This window comes from Thunnus thynnus, chromosome 22 (assembly GCF_963924715.1).
Source record: "Thunnus thynnus chromosome 22, fThuThy2.1, whole genome shotgun sequence".
Lineage (NCBI taxonomy): Eukaryota > Metazoa > Chordata > Actinopteri > Scombriformes > Scombridae > Thunnus > Thunnus thynnus.
Window position 1 is genome coordinate 21,192,002 of NC_089538.1, and position 24,510 is coordinate 21,216,511.

Sequence of the window (24,510 nt, forward strand, 5' to 3'; positions counted from 1 at the left end):
GCTGTGTAATTTTCTCTGGGCAATAAATGATCTTATTCAGGTTTGTGTGTAAATGCTCCAGAATTATTTTAGCTCATACGCTGGAAGCTTTTGCTGCAAAGATGGCGTTTCTTTCTTTCTTTCTTTCTTTCTTTGTTGAGTGAGTGAGTTGTTACTTTATTTGGTATTCTCTGGGAGATCTGCTTCCCCAACCACACTCATAACGTACTGCCTCTTTCTTTCCTTTATCAATTAATCTGTTGATTACTTTCTGATTGTTTAGTCCATTTAAAAAAAAGTCATAAGTCTGTTTTTGTGTTAAGTTTTAACTAAGTATTGATTAGGGTTAATTATTTCACTTAAATCAAGGTTTTGTTGATGATTTTCCTGCTTATTTGAGGGCACATGGTGGCAATATTTCATAAATATCTTACAAACTATTAATTTTTGTGCAAATAACCACAATTTTTCCTGAGATGAAGCTGGAAAATGTAACTAGTGTGAAAAGTAAAGCTTTAACCTGCAACTCTCAATCAATAAAAAGGAAAATATTCTTCTTAGTATCTTAGTATTTATTTATTGAAACCAAACTGTAACTTGACACCCTGATGTCAGGGTGTCGGAGGCCTCGTGAAATGACCTGTAGGCAGAGGATCACATATTGTTCACACATTTTACAGGGTGCATTTATTACGTACATTATCAGGCTGATGTTATGTCAAGTTGTTTTGAAACCTCAGAATCCAGATTTTTCCCAAAGGCACAATGTTTTTTTGGCATCGAACCCACACAGCAGAATTGTAGAACAAAACCCGCACGGGACAAACAAAAGAGCTGTAATTTTTATATTTTAATACCCTACAAAATTCGCACAATGCTTCAAATGGCTTGTTTTTGTCCGACCAAATGGTCCAAAATGCAAAGAAAAGAAGCAAATCCTCACATTAGAAAAGCTGATCTGAGAATGTTTGTTTGTTTTGTTGCTTGATAAATGATTTATTAAAAGAATTTATTAAATAATTTCGATTGTTTGGTTACGTTTTGGTTCTGTGTTCATAACGACCAGACGACACACACATACACATGCATCCATCTTCAGTGTTTCCTTGACAACACTCCCTACTCATCATCATCCTCCTCCTCCTCCTCCGCTTGGTTCTGGGACCCTCCTGGGAGGTTACCGCAGTAACCGACGAGGTCGTGACCCCGGCGTGTGCCATGGCTGTCCGGCCGTTCGGCCCATGCGGCGTGATAAAGTGTGATGTGTAGTGTGGGTGTGTAGCGTTGTTCACACACACACACACACACACACACACACACACACACACACACAGAAGCCCCTTTATGCTGCTCGCAGAGTGGAAGTAGTTGTCAGACAGCTGTGTCTACGCACACACACACACACACACACACACACACACACACACACACAGATGATCTCTCCCAGTGAACCTGGTTCCCATTGCCTTGGGTGGAGATGGAGACTGCCAGTTGGACATTGCCCAAGTGAAACAGTGAGAGACATATACTGTGTGTGTGTGTGTGTGTGTGTGTGTGTGTGTGTGTGTGTGTGTGCGCTCTGCAGGAAAGTGAAAGGATAGTTAAACAGTAGCTGAACCTGATCGTCAGAGCTGGTCGATATATTTCACATGGCTGGATACATAGTTTGAAAACCAAAAGTACAGATTAAGTTCAACCACAGACTCGTGACAAGTTATGTTTTGTGAACTCTTGACTTCATCACTGACAGGACGGAGACTTTAAGTTTCTCTCCCTCGTGTTGTAACGCAGATGATTTCTCTCCTCGCTTAAAGATAAGTAAGAAGAATGAATCATCTCACATCTGAGAACTTACTTTCTTTAAAATGACTAATTCGCTCGAGTCAGGATGTGACACATTTAGACGATGTGTTACTAATCAACTCGTTTTCTCTCGTTATTCCTGTAACTTATTCTGAGTCCTTTAAGCTGAGAACTGTGTTTAAGGCTGCTGTGTTGGTGGAGACAACGAGATCCGATCCAGTACACACACCCGACACACACACACACGATGACTATCTCCACCAGCATACACGAGTCTTTCTAGTTTTTTTAATAGCACATTTTGAACAACTGAGTAATTAGAGACAACACGCTGAACGACAGGTGATTAAAGTCACGTCGCTAGGCAACCTCTACAATCCTGCAAGAACACACACACACACACATTTTCATTTGCTTTTTTTGCTGCACCAAAAAGACATCAATTGAAGACTAATCCTGCACAGAAAAGGCGAAAAAAGCAGAGTTAAATGCTTTATTTGAATTTTTAGAAACATCTAAAGGGGAAGAGTGAGGGATTGTAAACTTTAAAGAGACAGCTGGAGGAGAGCTAACGAATAATAAAAGCCTCAGTCATTTGTTTAAACGCCTAAAATGACCTATATTTACCTGATAAGGACCTCTAGCGGTCATGTGAACTGGCTGTTGACAGTCAGAAACAAAGTCGGGAGTAGAAAGATGTTATTAAAGGCAGTAAAAATCTCTTACCAAGCAGGCAGATGGATGGTTGGCAAACATCAGTCTCGTGTGTCAAAGTTGCACACTTTGGTCAACAAAGTGTGCAACTTTGACACACGAGACTGATGTTTGCCGTCCCGTCTCCAACCAACAGTCAACATTTGGTTTCTTTCAACCGAGTACGTTTTTGTCTAAACCTAACCGAACCGTAACCATAGTGACGCCACATCAGAAAACTGTCAAAGCATACTGCGGCATTTCTGAATTTGCTATTTCTCTCGCTCGCATACATCATGTCCTCAGATGGACCGAACTTGGTCCAACACTTGAGACGCCTAAAATCATGACTGAAATAGACCCAAAAAAACCAGAATATGTGTGTCTGACTGTTCGGTTTTCTGTAAATCAGACACTTAAACGCATCTTATGTGTGTTTTTACGTCTTGACTTTATGTTTCAGATCAAATTTAAATGATAAATGACAGACCACCCTGATATAAAAGTGTTATTCTGTGCATTAAGGGACACGTACATATACATAAAGTGATGTGGATAGTAAATTACTATCTTATCTCATCATCTCATGTGGTCGTAGTGGTTCACAGTCTGGGTGTATTTATCTTCTAGCATCCACGCTGAAGGAAGGAAGAAGAAAAAAAAAACGAGAGGATGAATTGGAAAATAACAGGGTGAGATAGAGGTTGGAAAAATATACATGAGAAAATGTCTGTTTGACCCAGTTTGATGGACAGATAAAGGAAAGATTACATGACTGAGTTTAAAGAGGGATCCTATATATATATATATAAAACAGCATTAAAGAAAATCAAGCTGAAGCTCTCATATCAAAGGGAGAACATCTATCAAAGCAAAGGATGAAAGACGACAGGTTGGATGGATGGAAAAAGTAAAGAGAAACCTTTGTCTCAACCCCCCAAAAAAACTCTTCATCTCTCCTGCGTTGGGAAGACAATAGTATTTATGTGATTAATTAAACTGAGAAACAACATTTCAAAGTTAATCTGCTGACCAGCCGGAGGAACGAACCAGGGGAGCGAGTCTTTAGAGGAAGTCTCAGAGTTGAACGAGTTTGCTGTAGAGAATAGTTGAGTCAATGTTAAGTACTGACGGAGCTGCATCAGTGATGAACTGGGTACAAAACTCTAGTTACACGTCGCTTTCTGCCTCATAAATAAGTTTCTGGTTGCAAAGACTTCACATTAGAAGCTGTCAGATGCACCAAGTCCTCATATTTCAATGACACAGCAGACTGTTAGTGCCTTCTAAACTTTTTTTTTGCTGAGGATGATCTTATAATTATAAATATCAGTTCTCAGATATGATAATTTTCCTTAAAATACAATCATTGTAATCCTCTGTTGTGATATTATAACATTTCATCATTGCTCACCACAATAATGTAAGTAACAGACGCTTATTTGAAGAAGTAACGAGGTAACTTATTACTTGAATTGCAAAACTAACTTGTATGTTACAACAAAAAAAGTAATCTGAGTACTTTAACACTGGTTTCAAGGTTTGTATCAGTGTCAAAGAATGAAGCTTTTATAAATAATTATACATATCATCTCATATATTTCACATCTAAATTATGACTGCAAACCTAGACCAGAGACAATGAAACATCAGGAGTCCTATCATGAGAGTTGTGAAATGATACATTATTATTATTATTATTAAATCATTTTGACTGGTTACTGGTCGCTTGTGTGCAATTACAGCCGAATGCTCGACTCATGCAAACATTTTGGAGCTCGTTTAAAAACCGAGAGGGGAATCAGAGAGCTTTAAATCTACTCAGATCTATTCGTACGCAGGCAGATGAGCAATAAGAGCAAATAATTCTCGATTGCAGGCGACTAAAACGGCTTAAAGAGGCGTTGTGCATGTGACAGACGTTTACTGTGTATCTGTGCATAGAGTTTAACAAGCAAACCTCTTCTGGGTCATTTCATCCATTTGGGGACATTGGGAGTGTTTCTTATATTATACATATAGAAAGAGAATCAGAGAGAGAGACGTAGAGTCAAAGATGGAGGGAGAAAGCGAGAAAGATCATCCAAGGGACAAGCGGACAACCAGAGATGGAGGAAGAGGGTGAGGAGAGAGTGATGAAATGGTGTGCAACCATCGGACTGTCCCAGCAGAGACACCGAACTGCATGCCAAGAGATGTGTGTGTCTGTGTGTGTGTGTGTAAAAAAAGAGAGACAGGCTTATGTTTAATGTGAGAGTTTGTGTGAGAAAGAACACAGGAGTCCTTTCGAAATATGTGTGTGTACACTTTGCAGTGGGCGTGCACATGTGTGTGTGTGTGTGTGTGTGTGTGTGAGGATGCTCCAGGCTTACATATGAAACCAATCGTCTTCCCAGTGAAGGTTAGATGGACTCCACCATATTATATTAACATGAAAATAAATGGGACAATTATCAAGCTTCACAACACACTAACAGGCTGCTGCTACTTGTCCCGTGTGTGTGTGTGTGTGTGTGTGTGTGTGAGTGTGTGTGTGTGTGTGTGCATGTGTGTCGGTGCCATCCACATCTGTGGATGTTTATCACATCGTTGAGGAGAAACAGAGAGAGAGAGAGAGAGAGAGAGAGAGAGAGAGAGAAGGGAAAATTAGGATGGAGAGGGAGGGATAGAGAGAGAGAGAGGAGTTAATGAGAATGATTGTGTTCTTCCAGCCGACCGTGTCTGTCTTGGCTACTAGTGAGGATGTTTGACTCATCTTCAGAAACCAAACCAGAGAAAGAAGTAGAGAGGGAGAGAGAGAAAGGTGAAATGGGAACACAAGAGAAGAAGAAGAGAGAGATGTTGACAATGGCAGGCAGAGATGGAGAATAAAGTCCTTCTGAAGTTATTAGTAACTACTAGCTGGTTTCAAACTGTGATTTACTAAATCAGGTTTTGCCATTAAACTTTAAGAAATGTGTTAACTAGCAAACACTTTAGTCATGTGTAAATTGGTTGCTAGGAAACATCAGTAGCGCCCCGCCCCAATAAGAAGCAACAAACTATGTAAACAGGAAGTGCCTGTAGCATCACAAGCTGTGACTTCAAAAAAAATAACAGTTTCAGGGGCTAAAAGATTAAAAAAAACTTAACTGCCAATTCTTTGTTAATGTAGGACTGTGTTTCATTTATATCTGCACATCTGGAGAAATGTGTGTTATAGAATTAGCAGTATTCAGGCGGGAAATATATGATTATGCTAAGTTAAATATTGCTATCTGGTCATTTAGTCTCATATTATTGACATACAGCTTTATAATTTGAGGTTTAGTGTTTTTTTTTATGTGAAATGTAAGATGTCAGGTCAGATATATCAACCGTATTACATATTAACTTCCTCTTTTACTCTTCAATCTAAACAGCTCAGATATTAGCATGCTAACATAAGTTTTGTCAGTTGGTTCATTCAGAGAACGTACACAGCAGTTACAGCTGTCAGTTAGTAAGAACTGGTTTGGGTTTGCAGTGTTTTAAAATAGGAAAATAGGGAATTCTGTATTGAAAAGTTGAGTTTGCTTCAGATAAACTTTTAAATACATTTTTGCACAAAATGAGGACTTTTGTCCCTCATCACTTACGTTGACACATCGTGTTAGGAGGGAAACTTTTAATGGTCGTTATCAGCAGGAGGGATGATTATAACGAGCAAAACGTCTTTCAATGTTTAAATGGGCAACTGAATATTGTTTTTCAAAATTGACCCTCATGAGTGACTTTCTCCTTCTTTGGAGTTTTTTTTATGGTTTTATGTTTTTTAGACATTTGTTAATAAGTGAGCTTTAGACATGCTGATAAGCAGATATTATTATGCTAAAAAAGAATTAACCATCTTCTGACTCTAGTTTCATATTTAACAGACATCAGAGTATCAATCTTATCTAACTATGTGCAAGAAAAAGAATGAGCATCTTTTCCAACATGGAGAACTACTTCTTAAAGTTTGGACTCTCATATAATTCTTGTTTGCTCAGATCTTAAAACGTTTTGCTGGATAATAATGAATTCATCAGTAGAGCTGGCATGAATAACAGTTTACAATATAGAGAGCGAGTGATGGTTTGATTATTACCGCTTCTGACATTTTGATGAATTGATCTGAATTTCTTTGTACATAACAAATAATTAGATTCAAAAGTATTAATGTGTTCCTACGAAGGCGAACAAGACATGTGTTTAGTCTCTCTCTGTGTAGTCTTGTAGCTAATTTGACGGCATTTAATTCAGACTTGCGCCTTCATCTCGCTCTCTTTCATCCTCCTCTGGTTTGTTGTGTTTACTCAACACAGCGGAACAACAACTTGAGTAGGATGGATGGATGTGGCCGACGGAGAGAGAGACAGAGATCCTGCAGCCTTTACATCTGTGTGCGTGGGAGAAAAAACACTGAAAAGAGATGAAAAGATGAAACACCCCAAAAAAAAAACCCGACCCAAATGATTTTTTTTTCTCTCTCTCTCTCTCTCTGGCTTTCAAAGCGAGAGCTGTGACGTCTGATTGGGAGGCTGTGAAGACGAGGAGACACAAATGTGGCTTTGGGGTTACACTCTGCGAGCTTATTTGTCTATACTTTATAATTACCATGTGATTATTTCTCCAAAAAGTATTTAATCGTTAGATAAAACATCAGACTGAAAATCAAAACCAGAACTTTGGTACTTAACAGAGATTTTAGAGAATTACATAAGATCAAAAACAAACTGGAGTCATCATTCGCCAACAAGTTTAAATAAGGATTTTAACTTGTGACCTTTTGGAAGTTTAAGCTCCAAACATTTGGCAAAAATATGGGAAGTCAAATTAAAACAAACACAAGACAAAGAACTTCACCAAAAGCTGCTGCTCGTAAAAAAAAAAAAAAAAGAGCAAGAACATAAAAACTAAAAAATCCTGATTTGAACTGTTGACCCTTTCGGAGGTTTGTGAAGATGTGGGAAGAGACAAGGATTAAAACATGCAAAGCCCTCACTCGTAAACAAGTTTATATCAGGACTCGAACCCATGACCCCGCGCATCTGACCATGCGGGGGAAAAAAAAGAAAGTTTACGGGTTTGAATCCCAGTGGCTAAACAGAGCCGCTGAGGCTCATATGGATCCAGTTGGCCATCAAAGGCCAGAAAGGGAAAAATAAACACTTTTTATATGATTTCTCTCTCTCTGAATGTCTCCTAGCTGGTGTTACTGGCTCAAAACTGGATTTGTGTTTTTTTTTTTTGTTGTTTTTTTTTGCAAGTCGCTCACAATGTTCTTTTCTGCATGTGTGTTTGTGCGCAGAAGTGTGATTATATGTGTAAATTTGTATTTGTGTGTGTGTGTGTGTGTGTGTCTCTTCCTGTGTATCGATCCCTGAATGATGTGGCCTGACCAAGTGATGTTTATTTTTCTGCTGTAATTACACAGAGAGCTAGAACAGAGAGAAAGATGAAGGACCGACGGAGAAACATACGATGGAAAAGAAATAAAAATTGGGTAAATGAAAAACATGAGATAGAAGAGAGAGAGAGAGAGAGGGAGAACATGAGAGAGACAGATGAAGAGGGGAGGAGGAGGAGGAGGAGAAAGAGGAGCAGATTATTTTGGTTTTCCTGTTTGAGGTCAGGGAGAGCTGGGAAACACTGAGTTTGTAAATCTGATTCTGAAGGTCAGGTTTTATTACATTACACGACTTTACGCTGGAGTCCATTACGCCCACATGATTTCAGCGGTGAACCTTTACCGACGAGTAATAGGATTCATCAAAAATGAATACGGGATAAGAAAGGTGATATACGGCACTGTAGCGTAGGAGAAATAAAACAATAAAAGGGAATTTTATACAAGATGTGATGACAAGATGTGAGGAATAGTGTTGAAAATACTAAAAAAAATCAGGCGCTACTGCTGCTTTCGGACACATTTTTTAAAGATTTTGATCAATAAAGGAGCCGAAGAGTTTAGCATTTCCATAAATTTCATTAGCATCATAATGCTCAGCACAAATTTGCAGTCAGGTGATCTGTTTATAAGTAAAAATATGAAATAAAAACATTATTTATATAGTGAATTTCATACAAAAAGATGCATTAAAATGTCACAAAACATGAAAAACAACTGAAAAAGACAGATGCAAGAACTGGAAACACTAAAAAAACATAAAAGAAAGGATTTTTTAAAAAGGGACAAATCAAAGAGAAATTAAAAGCAAATAAAATTAATAGTTAATAAGACTCGTATCAATAATCAGATCAGATTGGAGTGAATTTACTCGACTCACTGATACGACGTCGCAAATGGATTTTTTTGAGTTTTTAAATTATGCCAGAGCCCATTTACGTTGATGTTGAGTAAAACTGTAATTGTTTCTTTCATTTTATCAGCTGATGAACAAACCTGTGTCCACTTTTGTTGTTGGTTGCTAAGCAACAGTGTTCAACCACAACTTAAACCACTTAAATGCCAAGCGTGTGGTGCAATTGACTTCCAATTTCAGAAATACAACATTACGAGTTTCACTTGAAGGCAGCATAAAGTCCAAGTTTTGAGTGTAACAGGCATACCTAACATATGATGTAACCAACAAAACAAGTGAATATTAAAATGCTTTCTATCAGTGCTCACTTGAATGAAAAATCACAGACTAACAAACATTTTCTCTCACTCACAGCATGTAAAGAACAGGTGTAATTCAATCTGGTGCCACAACTTTTATAAAGAATTCTGATAAATTGAAGCAACGAGAGGCTCGAGCGGGTAGACGAGAGGTCACAGATGTTAAAAAAAAAAAAAACGAGATTTTTTCGAGCAGAGCGGAGCACCGTGACCCCGCCTGAAGAATTCTTTAAGTCATGTCCTTTATGAAAACTGCCCTATATCCCCCCGTCCTCCCCACCAAACCAAACAAGCAGCCAGCCATCACAAACACCAAATGCAGGAAATTTAAAAAAGACGGAGGGCAAAAGGACAACGTGGACCGCGTGTGTACAAATACAGGAAATGCCAGCTTTCTCCTACAAGTGCTGTTCATGCATAAAAGATTTCATGGCCACAACTGTCTTGCGAGTTGCCCTCTGCATGACAACTAGTAAACACACATACACATACAGTACACCTTCAATGGAGTCAACAAGCTCTGATACGTAAAGACACAAACCAGCAACGCAAAGCAACTGAATTTTAATATTTATCTGAAAAATCAAAAAGCAAAATGAAAATACGTCACTGCTATTAGCTGAAAATCCTAAATTGTCCAAAAAATACTGAGAAAAAGTGACAAAACGCTCCTGTAATTGTAGCTGAATCCAACCTTTGACCTCTATGTAGGGAGCAAGTGGAAGGACAATGATTTTTCTAAGTGGATCAAGAAAATATGACATTACCGGGATGGCTTAGGGGTTGAGACTCTGATCATGAACTGCAAATGGTTTTTGCAGATTTTTAAATCAATGAAAGTTATAATTTTAGAATGATTTAGTTCAACATTTTGAGAAATAACGCTTATTGGGGTTTTTATGCCAAAAGTTAGAGAGATCTTGCATGTCTGTACAATAAATATAAAGCTAGAGCCAGGAGACTATTAGCTTAGCCTAGCATAAAGCCTGGATACAGAGGAGAAACTAGCTAGCTAGTCTGTTCAACAAAATCTGACTACTAGCACCTTTAAAGCTCACAAATTAATGATATTTCCTTTAATCCATACAAAAACAAGACAAAAAAGTGTAAAAAAAAAAAAAAAAAAATCATCACTTTTTTAGAGGGTGGTTGTACCAGGGTGCAGAAAATAGCTTTTAAGCTAAGCTAAGCTAATCGGCCGCTGGCTGTAGCTTCATATTTAGCGTACAGACATGAGAGCGGTATCAATCTTCTCATCTAACTACGGTGATTTTGTAGAGCAAAAATAAAAGAATATATGCAATAAATTAAATCATTATCCAGCAGTATGAGCAGTTCACAGATATTTAAAGAAAAATTAGACCAAATGATGTGTGAAACTTGTGCAGCGAGGGGAACCCTTACCAGCATGGAAATAAAAACTCATGATTACTTGCATCATTTTGGAGTTCTGTGTGTTCATAGATATTTTGAGTTGACGTGGTGTGTTTGGGCCTCAGATCTTTCTTATACGAGCTTTGTCGCACCTCTTTATCCTCCGCAGTCAACGCTGCGTTCTCCCTAATGATAAACAAAAACGCCATAAAAATAATCCTCATGAAAAACAGCGACATCAAACTGGGCTTAAACAAGCACCGCTGTGTTCTGCCCCGGGTTTGGAATTCTGTCCACATGTTCCCATTTGATCCCTGTTATTGCAGTCACTGAAACACAAATCCCAGCGACATTCCCACAACCACATGACTGGGACAGCCTCGGGGGTCAGAGAGAGAGAGATTGTTTGCCAGTTTGCGTGCATGCATTAGTGTACGCCCGTGTTTTTCCTGTGTGTTTGTGTGTGTTCGTTCTGCCAGGAGCCTTGAATATGATTTGTTCAGTAGCGGTAGGACGCTTTTCAGCCCGTAAGCACGCTCTCTCCTGGTGGAGGTGAGCCCTGCGGACGAGCAACAGTGGGCCCTCTGGATGAGATGGGCCTCCTGGATGAGGTGATCTATACCTCAGTTCTAACTCTGCACTGATTTAAACATCAAGTTCAATAAAGTCAATTAACAAATATAAAAAATGAAGATTTAAGTGGCTGCGTATTGATTGACGTTTTCCTAATACTAGTGCCCATCAGGTAAGTGTCAATTAACACTTAAACATGTTTTTCTTGCAATAAGATCAACTTTTAAATACATTTTTGCACAAAACGAGGACTGTGGATTTTGGCCTCCATCACTTACATTGAAAGCACATTTAAAGGAGATCTTTTAACGGCCGGTATGAACAGGAGGAACGATGACAGCGAGGAAAACCTTGCTCAGTGTTCATTTGGGTTCCTGACTGTTGTTTAAAGAAAGACTTGTAAAAAATACGAACCTGTCCTTTAACATGTTTTTTCTGCAAGACACAAAATTGAAATGTTGTCAGATATTAACACAAATAGCCATGCAAGGACTTTGAATGATATAATATTAATCTAAAACAGGCAAAACTTTGATTTAAGTCAGAAACTACTTGAAGGAAGACTAAGTGAAGAAGCATATGAGTCTGACCAAGTATTCAAAGCCAGTTTTTCGGCACATGGCGCACCAAAAAAGTCTTGCGGTTCACTGCACAGCCATTACCGTAAGTCACAAAAATGAGAACTTGACTCTTGACTTGGAACTTCCTCAACTGACTTCTGAGTTGCCCCAAAAACCTTACAAAATTTTTACAAAAACAGCATCACAAAATGCAGTGAAGTTGAAGGTGAACTTTCATTCGCCAAGCAGAACCGAGGAGCGATGACCACACCGCAGCCAACACACAAACCCTGGCTCAGGACCAGGCCTTCCCGGACCCTGCTGGGCAAGTATATGTGTCTGTGTGTGTGTCTGTGTGTGTGTGAGTGTGTAGAGCGGACCTATCCAGCCGTTTTGCGTAGGCTGTGGTAAAAAAATCCCAGTCCAGGTTACCGTACAGGCTGTGACGCAGATAACCGCCATATGAGTGTGCCTGTGAGTGTGTGTAGGGGGGAAATTACATGTAAATTAATGTTCAAAACATGACAACAATGTTTATGCACCTTTATACCTTTACGCTACGTCTCTCTCTTGCTCTCTATAGTTATTTCATCCCACGTTGATCTCTTGTTCTCACCCTGACACCCACGATAGAAAGTCACCATGCTCCATTACATTGACATGAGTGGACCAACCACTGCGAACAGTCACACACACACGTCTTCCAAGGATATTACAGAATACAAAGGCTTTCACAAGAGGAATACAGTGCTCATTGTGAACACTCTCTCCTGTGTACTGTACTACTTCACACTCATTTACAACTTGCCTCGCTTTCTCTCTCACACACACACACACACACACATGTACAAACACTTGCCCGGTCAGTTTACACATGCTGCTGTAATAATTTGAGGGTGAATAAAGGCTTTTTTATTGAGGTTTAATGATGTGTTCACTCTGAGCTGTTCTCTAATAGTGACACAGAACAGAGAGCTGGCACAGGAATCAGCCTTTAGCTGGGTGACTCACACCTACACACACATACACACACACACACACACACACACGTGTTACAGTAAGTCGCTGACCCTCGCCTGACAGTCTGTCAGTATACGAGTGGGAAAAGTCGTGTCTCCCACACTGTTAACTTGGACTTCACATCCTCTTTTCTTGCTTTCACACCCTCTTCATGTGTTTGTAAAAAGAACATGCATGTAAAAGGCTCTCAGGGCGTATTAAACAGGAATGGGAGCCAAAGGAGCCGGCGACGTGTTCTGTGTCAGTCTAATTAGCCTGTAACATGGAAAATCAGTAGTTTAGTCGAGGAGCAGAGGACACCAATAAGAGCTTAGCGGTAGAAATGACATCTGGCGCCATCATGGAGGTCCAGTGGTAGAGCCAAACTGTCTCTGTAAATACAGGGCTGCAGTAACGCTCATTGTCACTTACAATTCAGTTTTCAAGTTATTGTTTAGTCTATAAAATGTCAGAAAAAGGGTGTTAAACGCCCATCACAGTCAACAAGATTCCATGGTGATTTCTTCAAACTGCTTTTTTTGGAAAAGATCAGCTATTTATAATTAAAACAAAGAAAAGCAGTAAATCCTCAAATATGAAAAGCTAGAGCCCACTAATGTTTAACATTTTTGCTTCATGAATGTGTTAAACGATGCATATGTTTTGTTTCAATCAACTTATCATCAATTGGCTAATTGTTTCAGCAATAGTTAAATGGTAAACAGACAGCGTTAGCCACTAGCTGGTGAAGAAAGTGGAAAATGTAGCAGCTAGAAAGCCAGATTCATTCATTCATTCATCAGGTGGACTCATGTACACAATGTCTGCTGGATGTATAAATAGGTAATTGTTTGCTAACATGTTAGCCATAGTAACTTTATAAGATGACGGTGTATCAGGGATTGTGATTGTCGGCTTGTTTTGGAGTAATTCTGCTTCCTGTTTGCCAAAAAAATCATAAATTTGGCTTTACATTTAGATAATTTCTCAGATTTCTGCCACTGAGACTTCTGTCATCACCCTGATACAGTGCAGGTAGACATCAGGCATCAAGAAAATTACATCTGAAAAACTCAACAGCAAAGTCTCTTTCTGGAAAAAATGTCAAGAAGAAAAGAAAAAAACATTTTTCTCCACATACAGTAGAATGATTTGTCCCTCATGCATGGAAATGTTAGCAGGTTATCACTAAAATATGCTAATCACTCATCAGATTGTACACATTGTAATCAATTAACGAATGGTTTTACTGTAGTCTTCAAATATGTCCATAGCAGGGTGACATATCATAGAAAGGTTTCTGATTTATACTTTTGAACTGGATTTAAAAAGGAAGACACACATGGAAATCAGTTTGAAATGCTAACATGGTCAAAGAATTTGAGGTAAGTAAAAGGAGAGAGCTACGTTCAAACACATTTCAACAGTCCAACCTCAATAATGTTGTTACTCAAAAAGCTATCTATCTCTATAAGCTACCTATAAGCCCTGACCAGTGCTAATGCGTCTGTCTTGTTGAATAAGTCGACCGTGTTGGGGGTTTAAGAGCCTCTGTGTTGTTTACTTTGAGGTGCCTGAGAAAAGACCCAGGGTTCACGAGCAGTTCATAAGGCCCTCGTAAGATGCTGCTAAGGGGCCCGTAAGGTATTCATAACATGCTACCATAGAGCCCCCCCACTGCTAAAACAAATCATTAGCATCCTGCAAAAACCATATATGACTCTGAAGAGTCAATTTTTGAGGAAATGAGAAAACCGGGCTTATTTTCTCATCGATTCGGCAGCATTTTTGACATTTTAGAAGGTCAGGCTGCAGCTCAGGAGCTTTAAAGGTATCCATAAGAAATGACTTTATGCTCTTTTGTAATATGCTTTTCATTCAGGTTTTTGTTCCTCTGGTCTTACTTAATCTGTCTTCTTTGTCAAGTCTGTTGAGCTTCCTTAAATATCCATATTTTGAGTAGTTGTACTAATGTCCTAAAGAGGCTCATCAATAAATTAGTTTAAACAACACTGACAACAATGCCATTACATTATTATTTTGATATTTTCTTGCATTATCTGCTTCTTATTACATTACAGGCTCCATTGCATTTTGTTTTATTGCATTATTGGCATTTGCAATGGGAAGTTATTTAGTTAAGGGCCTCCAAAGGGGTCAGACAGAGGGTAGTGTCTTATTGACTGACCATTGCGAAGATTGAACAGATGACCGTGCAATTATAGCACAGCTTCCAAAACCACAAGGCTGCTCCTCCATGTGTAGCTGAAGGATTGGAGAGGTTTTGGTGTCAGTTTGGGTGACAGGAGGGCCTTTGTGCAGCGTCGAGGGCCTGCCTGGGAAATTGTAGGTTAAATAGCGCTCGGGGGCTCGTAAGAGCGTCCTTGATGGGCTCATAGGGAGTTCGTAGCGTGGTGGAGAAGGTCTGTAATGTAGTGATGAGGGTTCATAAGGCTGGTGTTACAGGCACAGGAAGGTCAGGAACTCTGCAAGACGCTAATGGCGGGTTCCAACTTGTTGCTTCTTTTTGATCTGACAGAAGAATTAGTTTTATTCTTTTCTTCCGACTTGTCCTCCCACTTCATTTGTCTTCCTCTCTTTCTTTTGATTCGCTTCGTTTCCATTCCTTTATGTCAAAAAACAACTGCTTGTGTTGGCGTACTTTGGCTAAAGAATGGCATTATATGAATACAGAACGCCTTATTATTTTCAGATTCTGACTGATTCATTCACTCAATCGCTTATATGTTTATTTCATCTTGTCATCTCTTATTCCCAGTCGCTCTACTCTCCACTCTTCCCCTCATCACCCTCTACTCTCGATGGGAAACTTAGGGTCAATGTGTTTAACACACCCACAAATATACAGTCTCTCTCTCTCTCTCTCTCTAAAGAGGGCCCCCTGTTTCTGCTGAGACCTCAACATGCTCGTTAAAGCACTCCCATAACCTTTCAAACACTCCTCTCCTCCTTCCCTTTCCCTTCACCTCCATTTTTTTCTTCTTTCATTCCCTTCAACCTTCCCCCTTTTTGTCTGTCTTCTCTCTCGCTCCATAACTTCATATTTTCTTCTTCATCCCCTCTTTATCACTCGTCTGCCGTCCCTTCATCCCTTCTCCCCTCTCCTGCTGCCCTTTTCACCTCCTTCATCCTGGAGGTGAAGAGTGCAGAGGAAAAATGCCACTGACGTTCTCTTGGTCCTGCACTTTCCTTTTCTCATTTCCTTCCACATACTTTCCTCCCATCATGGCCCACTTCGCAATTTCTCTTCGTTCTCTTTTTCCGCCTAAAATCCCAGGGGTGAAGAGTGCAGAGGAGAGTGTTTTTGCTACGGAGTTCATGGTCATTACTGAACTATGGACGATCACCAGAGGGAAAGGGGGGGATGGAGACGGACGAGGACTGGACCCTTAAGCTGTAAACCGTATGTCCATCCAAATGTGAGGCAAACGTTTGAGTGTTTATGAGCGTTCGTTACAAAAAAAAAAATGGTTTCCATCAACCTGGTTGAATCCAAGTGAGCGACATGAATCCAACACATGTCAACTGAATTTAATGGTGCAGAAATGATCTAATTGGTTAAGTGAAATCTTAGCAGATGGTGCCAAACTGGTAACTGGCAAAGAAGGATATTTGGTCAAAATACAAAAAATATAAATTAGCGTTCCTGTGTTTCTTGCTAAGGCTGGTGTGGCTAGTTTGAACCTGGAAGGTTCAGGTAGGCTTACAAGCTCGTCTTCTGTACATTTTAGGCCTGTAAAACTTAATTGCACATCTTTGAGCTGTGAGCAGAATAACCAATTGTGATGTTTCATAGTAAAACTCTGCAGTGTTTGGTAATAAAAAAAAAGCAAAGAGTTGAGAACAGTCAGAAAAATGCAGGTTGGTTCAGTCGACCACTTTAGTCCAGACTGAAATATCTCAACAACTATTGGATGGATTAACTTGACATTTTGTACAGACATTTATGGTCCCTAGAGGTAGAAGCCTAATGACTTTGGTAATCTTCTGACTTTTCCCTCAAGCACCACCATAAGGTTGACACGTGTGTTTCAGATTGAAACAACTGATGGATGAATTACCATGTAATTTGGTAATTCATGGTCTTTGTGAACTTTGGTGATCCCCTCACTTTCTTTATGTCTTTATTAGGATCCCCATTACCACCAGAATAAGCATTGGCTGCTTTTCCTGGCATCCACCACACAAATACAGTCAAATATACAAACTATAACCACATAAACAACCAAACCAGCTCATCTGGGATAAGACAGCAGTCAATACAGAAGAGAAACTTAAGGGAAAGAGGAACTTTTCATCATACAGTAAGATCAAAATTTTAATTTTTTACCCACTACTTTGGTTAAAATATCATACAGTTTGGTTTTCTTTACTTTCCTTCTTACGTTGAGAATCATCTTGCGAGTCCTGATGATTGACCTAGACTATACACTCCTCCAATAAATCTTTTTGTCATCAAATACATCGTCATCTTTTTCCAAATACATTTTTTCAATCCAAATCAAGAGCACTATATCTGAGCCATATAGCACTGTTGTTCTTCAGCTCTGCCTTTGAGGTTTGAATCAAGATGATGCTTTCATCTTTGAACAATACAAAGGATTACTTTTCTTGGCGATATTCTCATGTACAGTTCAAACTAATGACCATAAATCCATTTCTGAAAGGTCATGGAAATGCAATCACTATTTTGTCATATAAAGGAATTCAGTAACTTTACTCACTTTCCTTCCTTTTTATAAATTGGTTTTCTTCTCTTTTAATCCCTTTGTTTTTTTTCTAAGGTCCTTTCTTTTTTTACATTGCATCTTCCCTCTTTCTTTTACGGTTTCTACCCATCCTCACTGATGGCTTAAGCAGGCCTCGTCAAATGTTTCCACATACACACACACAAGAGAAAGAGAAAGAGGACTCTGAGGGGTGATCATGGTTCAGAGGCCAAACAAATGTTCTATCAGATTTACTGGCTGAGCGAGGTTGGTGGCGCTCACACACACACACACACACACACACACACACACACACACACACACACAAATTTGCACAAACAAATTATGTCATATCGTACACACACTTCGTTCCCTCACCTCATGACCTCACCACTACATGACCTACCTTAACCTTTACCCAGGTCTTTAACTCTAGCAATCACCTTAACATTCACCACCGCATGGCTGACCTTTACCATTACCCTGACCCGAACCTGACCTTAACTCCACCCCTGACCACTAACTTTGAAAATACTCTAAAACAGCGACCGTATACTGACCGGTTTACCCTGTTTTTTCTACTCATGTGGTGACATTAGGCCTTAAAGATACAGTGAAGTACAAAATACCTTTCCAAGTTCTTATCCTGTGTCCCTGTGTTAGTTGATAAATCTTTTTGCACATGTCAAGAAAAGCATGATTTACATCTTCCTGTAATAAAAATACATTTTGACTCATCCTGCACTGGAAGTGTTTACCTAAACTGCAGTTTGTAGGATCTACATGCTAGTGTTACATCAGCAAGTGTGTCCAAAACATTCAGTGACAACAATTATTTTTTAAAGCCTAGTGCCAAAGTTTTTTTTAAATTCCCACTGCAGGGCAAAACTGCAGGTCTGTGATGTTACCTCCATTACTTAAACTCAGACACCTGCATGACAGTTAGACGTGCCACACAACATCCATAAAGGGCAATTGGATTGGCTTTTTCATAAGGGCTGCTAAATTCTGGCTTCTGTGAGCACATTCAGGTAAAGTTTCTTTTTCCTCGATAGGTTCCTAGATACTTGGCTTTGTCTGATCTTATAGAAACTCTTGAGATTTCTTTCAGTTCCAGAAAAAATAAGAAAAAAAAATAGTATCGGTTCACCTCTAATTATTTTGTCAGTTTTGTTCCCTGATGAATCTAAAATTCAATCATGTAAAATTGTAGAGAGAAAAAATATTAGAAGTCTTGTGTTTCAAAACATCAGCGTGTTACAGAGTCCAGGCTCTAGAGCGCAATAGCATAGTTAGCGAGCAGCTAACTCCTTCCATCATATAAACCTTCCCTTGACCTCATTAGCTTGTGGGTTGTAATTGCTTGTGGAGGTGTGTGTTGGTTATTATTTGGCAAAAAAAACTCATACATTTCAAAAAGTGCAAATCAAAACTTAGATAATATAATAGTATATAATATGATATGAAAATCTATGCTACCTCCTGCCTGACCTGACAATGAGGCTGCATTTAGACTGATATAAGCAATGAAAAAATGCAGCAGATGGCAAAAAAGGTTACAGAATGCAAAATCCCCTGAAAACTACTTTTGAGCTGTTTGCATTTGTATAAAGGCCCTTCTAGTGACGGACAGCGCAGACTATCTCAGGCTATAATATAAGGGGTATGTGGCATTGGTTCATGCTATGTACCTATAAAACCAACATTAAATAAATATAAAACTTTCCAGAGTTGTAAAACCCTGTCTCACATTACTTTAACCATGCAGTGTTTTGGCATCTAATAAGTCTCAATAAAAGATCTATATTGATCTTATTACATAAAAGTTGCTAGTTCATGTCATTCCCACAGCAACCATGGGCAAAGTGTGCCTGAGTGGTACTTCAATCAACCCTAACCTGGATAAATAAAAGCACACACACACACACGGCGATGACCATACAGTAACATGAACAGTACCTTCTGAACGCTCCGAGAACTCCGTTTTTTTTCAAGAGCAGAGAATCCAAATGGAGCCCCAGAGACCAACACTTTGAGGATCACGTTACCTGCTCACCAACCTGGTAAGATTCTTACATTTTTACATTTCCCAGTGAGTGAAATAGCAGAACAAGCTTCAACTCCTGCAGCACCGTCATAACATAAACCAACAGGAAGTAGGTGAAAGGTCAGAGGCGAAGCAATTCAATAACATTTGAACATAACCTAGCAATGTTTACATTTTAAAGGATAGGTTCCCAATTTTTATAGTCAGGTGCCCATATGAATGTTGTCATTCCTCCTGTTCATAGTGAGCATTAGAAGATCCCTTCCTAATGAGTTTTCAGTGTAAGTGTTGGACGTAAATCCAATGTCCTCATTTTGTGCAATAGGATATTCAAACATTTATCTAAATATGCTAATATGAGGCCTCAGTCATCCAAATTAAGTGGATATCTTTAAAAGTTAAAGTCTTTTTAGTACAAAATTCCCTGTTGAGAAACAGTGGAAGGATATTAACAAAAAGAGAGAAGTTTGTACTAGCATTAAACACAAAGTACAGCTGACACAGATGGGAATGTCATTAGTTTTGCAGGTTTGGTCGTAAACCAAAGTCCAATTTCATGGCAAGTTGTTGCAAATTTCAGACATTTGTTGAAACATTTCACATTTCCAAACATTTTAAGTCTAGACCAAAACAGTGGACTGATCGACCAACCAAAATTACCATCTCCAGAGCCCTGCCACTGGCATAGCAAATAAAAACAGGTGGATGGAAAGAGTCTGTATTTTTTTTAGCTAGCTGATGTTGGCTATCCAGTTGGGCTGGATATGGTTGTGATCATTTATTTACAATTCAGTGCAAGTCAAGCGTTATATGTTACATTGGCTAATCTAGTTTAATTTGTATGTCATAAAACATAGACTTGTCACTTGTTCAAGACCACAAACTGTAAACAAATATGGACGTAGTCATCGTGACGTCACCCCACTGGTTTGTGGACTACTGTTTTGAAGGAGTTCAATGGTTTGACCATCACCATCTTCTATTTTTGGAGCCAGAAGTGACCATTTTTGGACTGGAGGTTGGAGCTGACCCTAGTGTTAGCTACTAGCTTGGTTAGCATGGTGCATTTACAATCTGTGGTTAACTGTGATTATGCTAATGCTTATTTTTGTTAGTGAAAAACAGGCCTAAAACCATTAAAACAAAATGTACTTACCAAACTCCTTAGAGGGTCTTTTAGTACAACCAAACACTGAACAAGACTTTTTTTAAGTGACCAAAATGTTACAATTAACTTTCATGAACTGAAACACACTGTGAAATAGCAGCGGCTACACCTATACTCTGGGGTTACACCATGGTTACGTCACTTAATCAATGTTGTCGTTTTTGTAGGGACTTGTCAGTCACAATGTAACCACACCCTAAAGCATACGCTGCTTGATCGTCTGTTTTTCTTTAAATGGGACCACAATCTACAAAATGAACATCATGCTGTATTAAAGAAGACTTGAAACTAACGATTGAGACTGTAAACTCATTGGGAAACTGTTTACTGTGGTTATAAATCAAGTGAGAAGTAGGGTCATTTTCTCATAGACTTCTATACAATTGGACTTTTTTTTTTTGCAACCAGTGGAGTCGCCCCCTGCTGGCCGTTAGCAAGAATACAGGTTTAAGGCACTTCCACATTTGCTTCACTTTTCAAACCCAGAGCTACCTGCTTGTTTGAGACTCATTTCTTTCCATATATACAGTCAGAGTGTGTCTTTGTGTGTGTGTGTGTGTGTGTGTACATACATGCCATGAATGTATTTTGTGTGTTTAAAAAGAATGTGGTAGGCATATTTGTGTATGTGTGGATGGATACATGCTTTGTATGTGTGTGTGTGTGTGTGTGTGTGTGTGTCCAGGGACGGCTTGGTAAAATGCTGATTTTTGGGTCAGTGGTTAAGGTTAGGTTAAGGTCAGGGTAAGGGTTAGGTTTAGGAAAGTAGTGGTTATCGTTAGGGTTAGGGTAAGTCTCCAGGAAATTAATGTAATGTCCCCAAAAGTGACCTAGGACAAGTGTGTGCGTGTGTGTGTGTGGGTGTGTGTAGATGTGATGTGACCCTGGTACCTCAGCTGGTATTGTTTAGCACGAGAGGGTGCAGTCGGACCCTGTGACTGATCTTTCAACACCTTTACAACACACACACACACAGAGAGACACACACACATAAGAAAGTCACAAATGAACTCTCAGCACCTCAGCTACAAGGCATTCCTTTGACATGTACATGCTAAGGGCACGAGGTCACACACAGGACTGGTTGAACAAGTGTGTGTGTGTGTGTCTTCATTAAAAAAGGCCACAGTGGGTGGAGTTTGCCCCATATAATGACACTTCACACCAGGCCAAAGTCATCCACTTAGAAAATACTGACTGAAATTGGGGAAAGAAAAAAAAAAAGTCTGTGAAGCATTATTTTTTTCTCTCTCAAGTTTCATGTGTACTTTTTAAAAATGTCTTTTGGGTAAGAAAGCAGAAAAATGGAAGCGTGTAATCCATTTCTGCAGGGCTGAGGTGGAATTCAGCATCACAATAAACATATTTGAAAAAGAGAAGCATCTCGAATTTTTATTTGTGTGAGCCCTAAAACACATTTGCATGACTCCCATTAAACAATTGAACCCCTATAACAACAGCAGAGAGCAACTGATTACAAGATGGCAAACTGAATAATCAATAAAACAGAAGCTGCTGGAGACCTTCTGAAAATATCTCTGAAATTTATCAGATCCAGTTTAGGGAGCCTTGTATTCGGTTTTTTGTACTGAATTTCAAACTGGCTCAAGAATTCGACGAGCTCCTATTTCTTACAAACCGGCTGTGACAATGTGACAAAAACATCCACACAAGATATATATTTCAACCAATTTTAATGTATTAAAACTAAATTCAATCTCCAAGCAGGGGTGGGTGAAAAAACTGATTCACATAAGAGTCTTGATTCTTATCTCTTACGATTCTAAATTGAACCACAAATGTCAAAAATCGATTTTCTTAATGTTAATTGATAACATGATGTTGATGGAATGAAAAAGGTGAAAGTTATCTTGTAGTTCATCTTCAAAAAAGGCAGCGGTTGCAAACATGTTTTGATTTAATGACTAAATAATCACATTTGCGAGACAAACGTGAAGTATATTTTGAACTTTCTGCACTGCCACTCAGAGACTAACGTTAGCGCAGCAGAGCAGTAAAATCCAGCAGTAACAAACAAGACCAGCTGACCAACACACACTGCAGCGTTAAACAACTTAAACCAGCTCTGAGGTGAAGAAAATAACTCAGTGCTCAGTCTGTTTAACCTCAAAAACCTGCTCAGCGTGTTGGACAACAACGTCTTTCCCCAGAGCTAACGGTGCAGCAGAGAGGCTGCTCTCCACAGCTGGAAACATGATGTTAATACTAACACAGCGGAGCAGTCCACCTCCCCTTCAGTTTGTTATTCTCATACAGGCAGGAGACTGGAAGATGCTTTCAAATGAATGAATGAATGCAGTTAACTTTTTAAAAATAAAAAGGCTATGGATCATTTATCTTATCTGTCAGTTATGTTTCATATTCTGTTTCAGTGGACTAAGGACACCAGTTAATGGTTTGGCACACAGTTTACTGGAGCAAGAAACTGAAAATGGTGCCCCCTTTTCTTTTCCCCTAATTTCAAGGGGAAGAAAAACCTCATTCAAAGACACATTGACATTTGTAACAATGCAATTTTAATTAAATTTGCTTGGAAAGGGTCTTAGCAGCCTTTAATGAACACCAATACCAGCAACCTATAGGCCATTGCAGGTTACTTGTCACCAGCTGTGGACGGTTTTAGACACTATAGATTAGAAGAAAACATTGGTGGATATGGAAGAAACTAAGTTACAATGAAGTGAGTAGAAGCTCTGCTGGGCTGGTAAATGTTCATGCAAGCTGTAGCTTTTTTGTATGCTAACAAATGAATCCAAATGTCCATCACAACCTTTTTTATACTCATGTTTAAAGACTTGGTTACACAACACAGGTGTCACGTCTCCCGTTAATACAGAAATGCTGTTCATGTACAGTAGTTCTGCAGCTTTTGCACTGAAATATCATCATGTAATGTAAGGTCCTTACTGGAACTTGGATACAGAGGAAGTTTATAAAGTGGACCTCTAAGATCTGTATTCATGCATTCATTCATTTATTCCCTTGATCTACAGAAACTTGGATTGACAAGTGATTTCTGAAGATATGCACCAGAAATCTTCAAATAGGGATAAAATTCTTGATGGTTTGACAAAACCTTATACTGTAGTAAGTGAGGAGATATGCGGAAAAAGTAAAATCAGTCATCCGGTGGTCATTATAAAGTCATATGGCTGAAACCTCAGAATGCTACATTGACTGTTACCAACTGCTGAAGGTAAGCAGTTCACACTCTCCTTCCCTGCACTAGAGTAACCCCTCTCTCTCGCTCTCTCTCTGTCACACACATATGACCCCTCAGCTTTAGGGGGGCGAGGCGAAAAGAGAGGGAACTCTTTTCCATAGACGTCAGAGAGCAAACACAGTACCCACAATCACACACACAATCACACACAAACACACATGTATGAGCACACACTCTGAACAGGGGGAAGAGCATGTTTGTGGTTAGCGCTGAGGAATTACCATGAGCTTATTCCGTCATTTGCCAAAGCTCGGGGGGTAAGGAGGAATAACTCCACCAAAACACCAAAAACCACAATAAAGCATTTCTGCTGAGCGAGTGAGAGAAAAAGAATGGAATGGAAAAGAGGGGCGGAGAGGCAGCGAGAGGCCGAAAAAATGACAAAAACACAACCAGCATCTGACCCTGGAGGGTGGATGGATGGATGGATGGATACAGCGCGGCCAGAAAGGAAGGGAGGATGCAAGTAGTGGTAACTTAGAGGGTGACTACACGACCTCCAGTGGCCGATCAAGGTAAACATCCACCAATATAAATCGAGAACATTTCATTACTTATTTCCTATTCAAGAATCTGTCTTTCTGTTACATTAGTTTAAATGTGGGCGCACGTGTGGGTGTTGCTTTTCCACTTGGGCCTTTTTCGTCTTCTCTACATAAAAGGGATACTCTGAATTTACATGAAAAAGAACAGGGAGTATTACACAGCCTGTGAA

At 39.3% G+C, this 24,510-nt stretch overlaps 1 long non-coding RNA gene across 1 annotated transcript in view; it reads right to left on the reverse strand.

The window, feature by feature from the left end:
* LOC137174928 (uncharacterized) overlaps positions 1–24,510 on the reverse strand; it is a 53,337-nt gene that overhangs the window by 1,702 nt on the left and 27,125 nt on the right. The window lies entirely within an intron of this gene.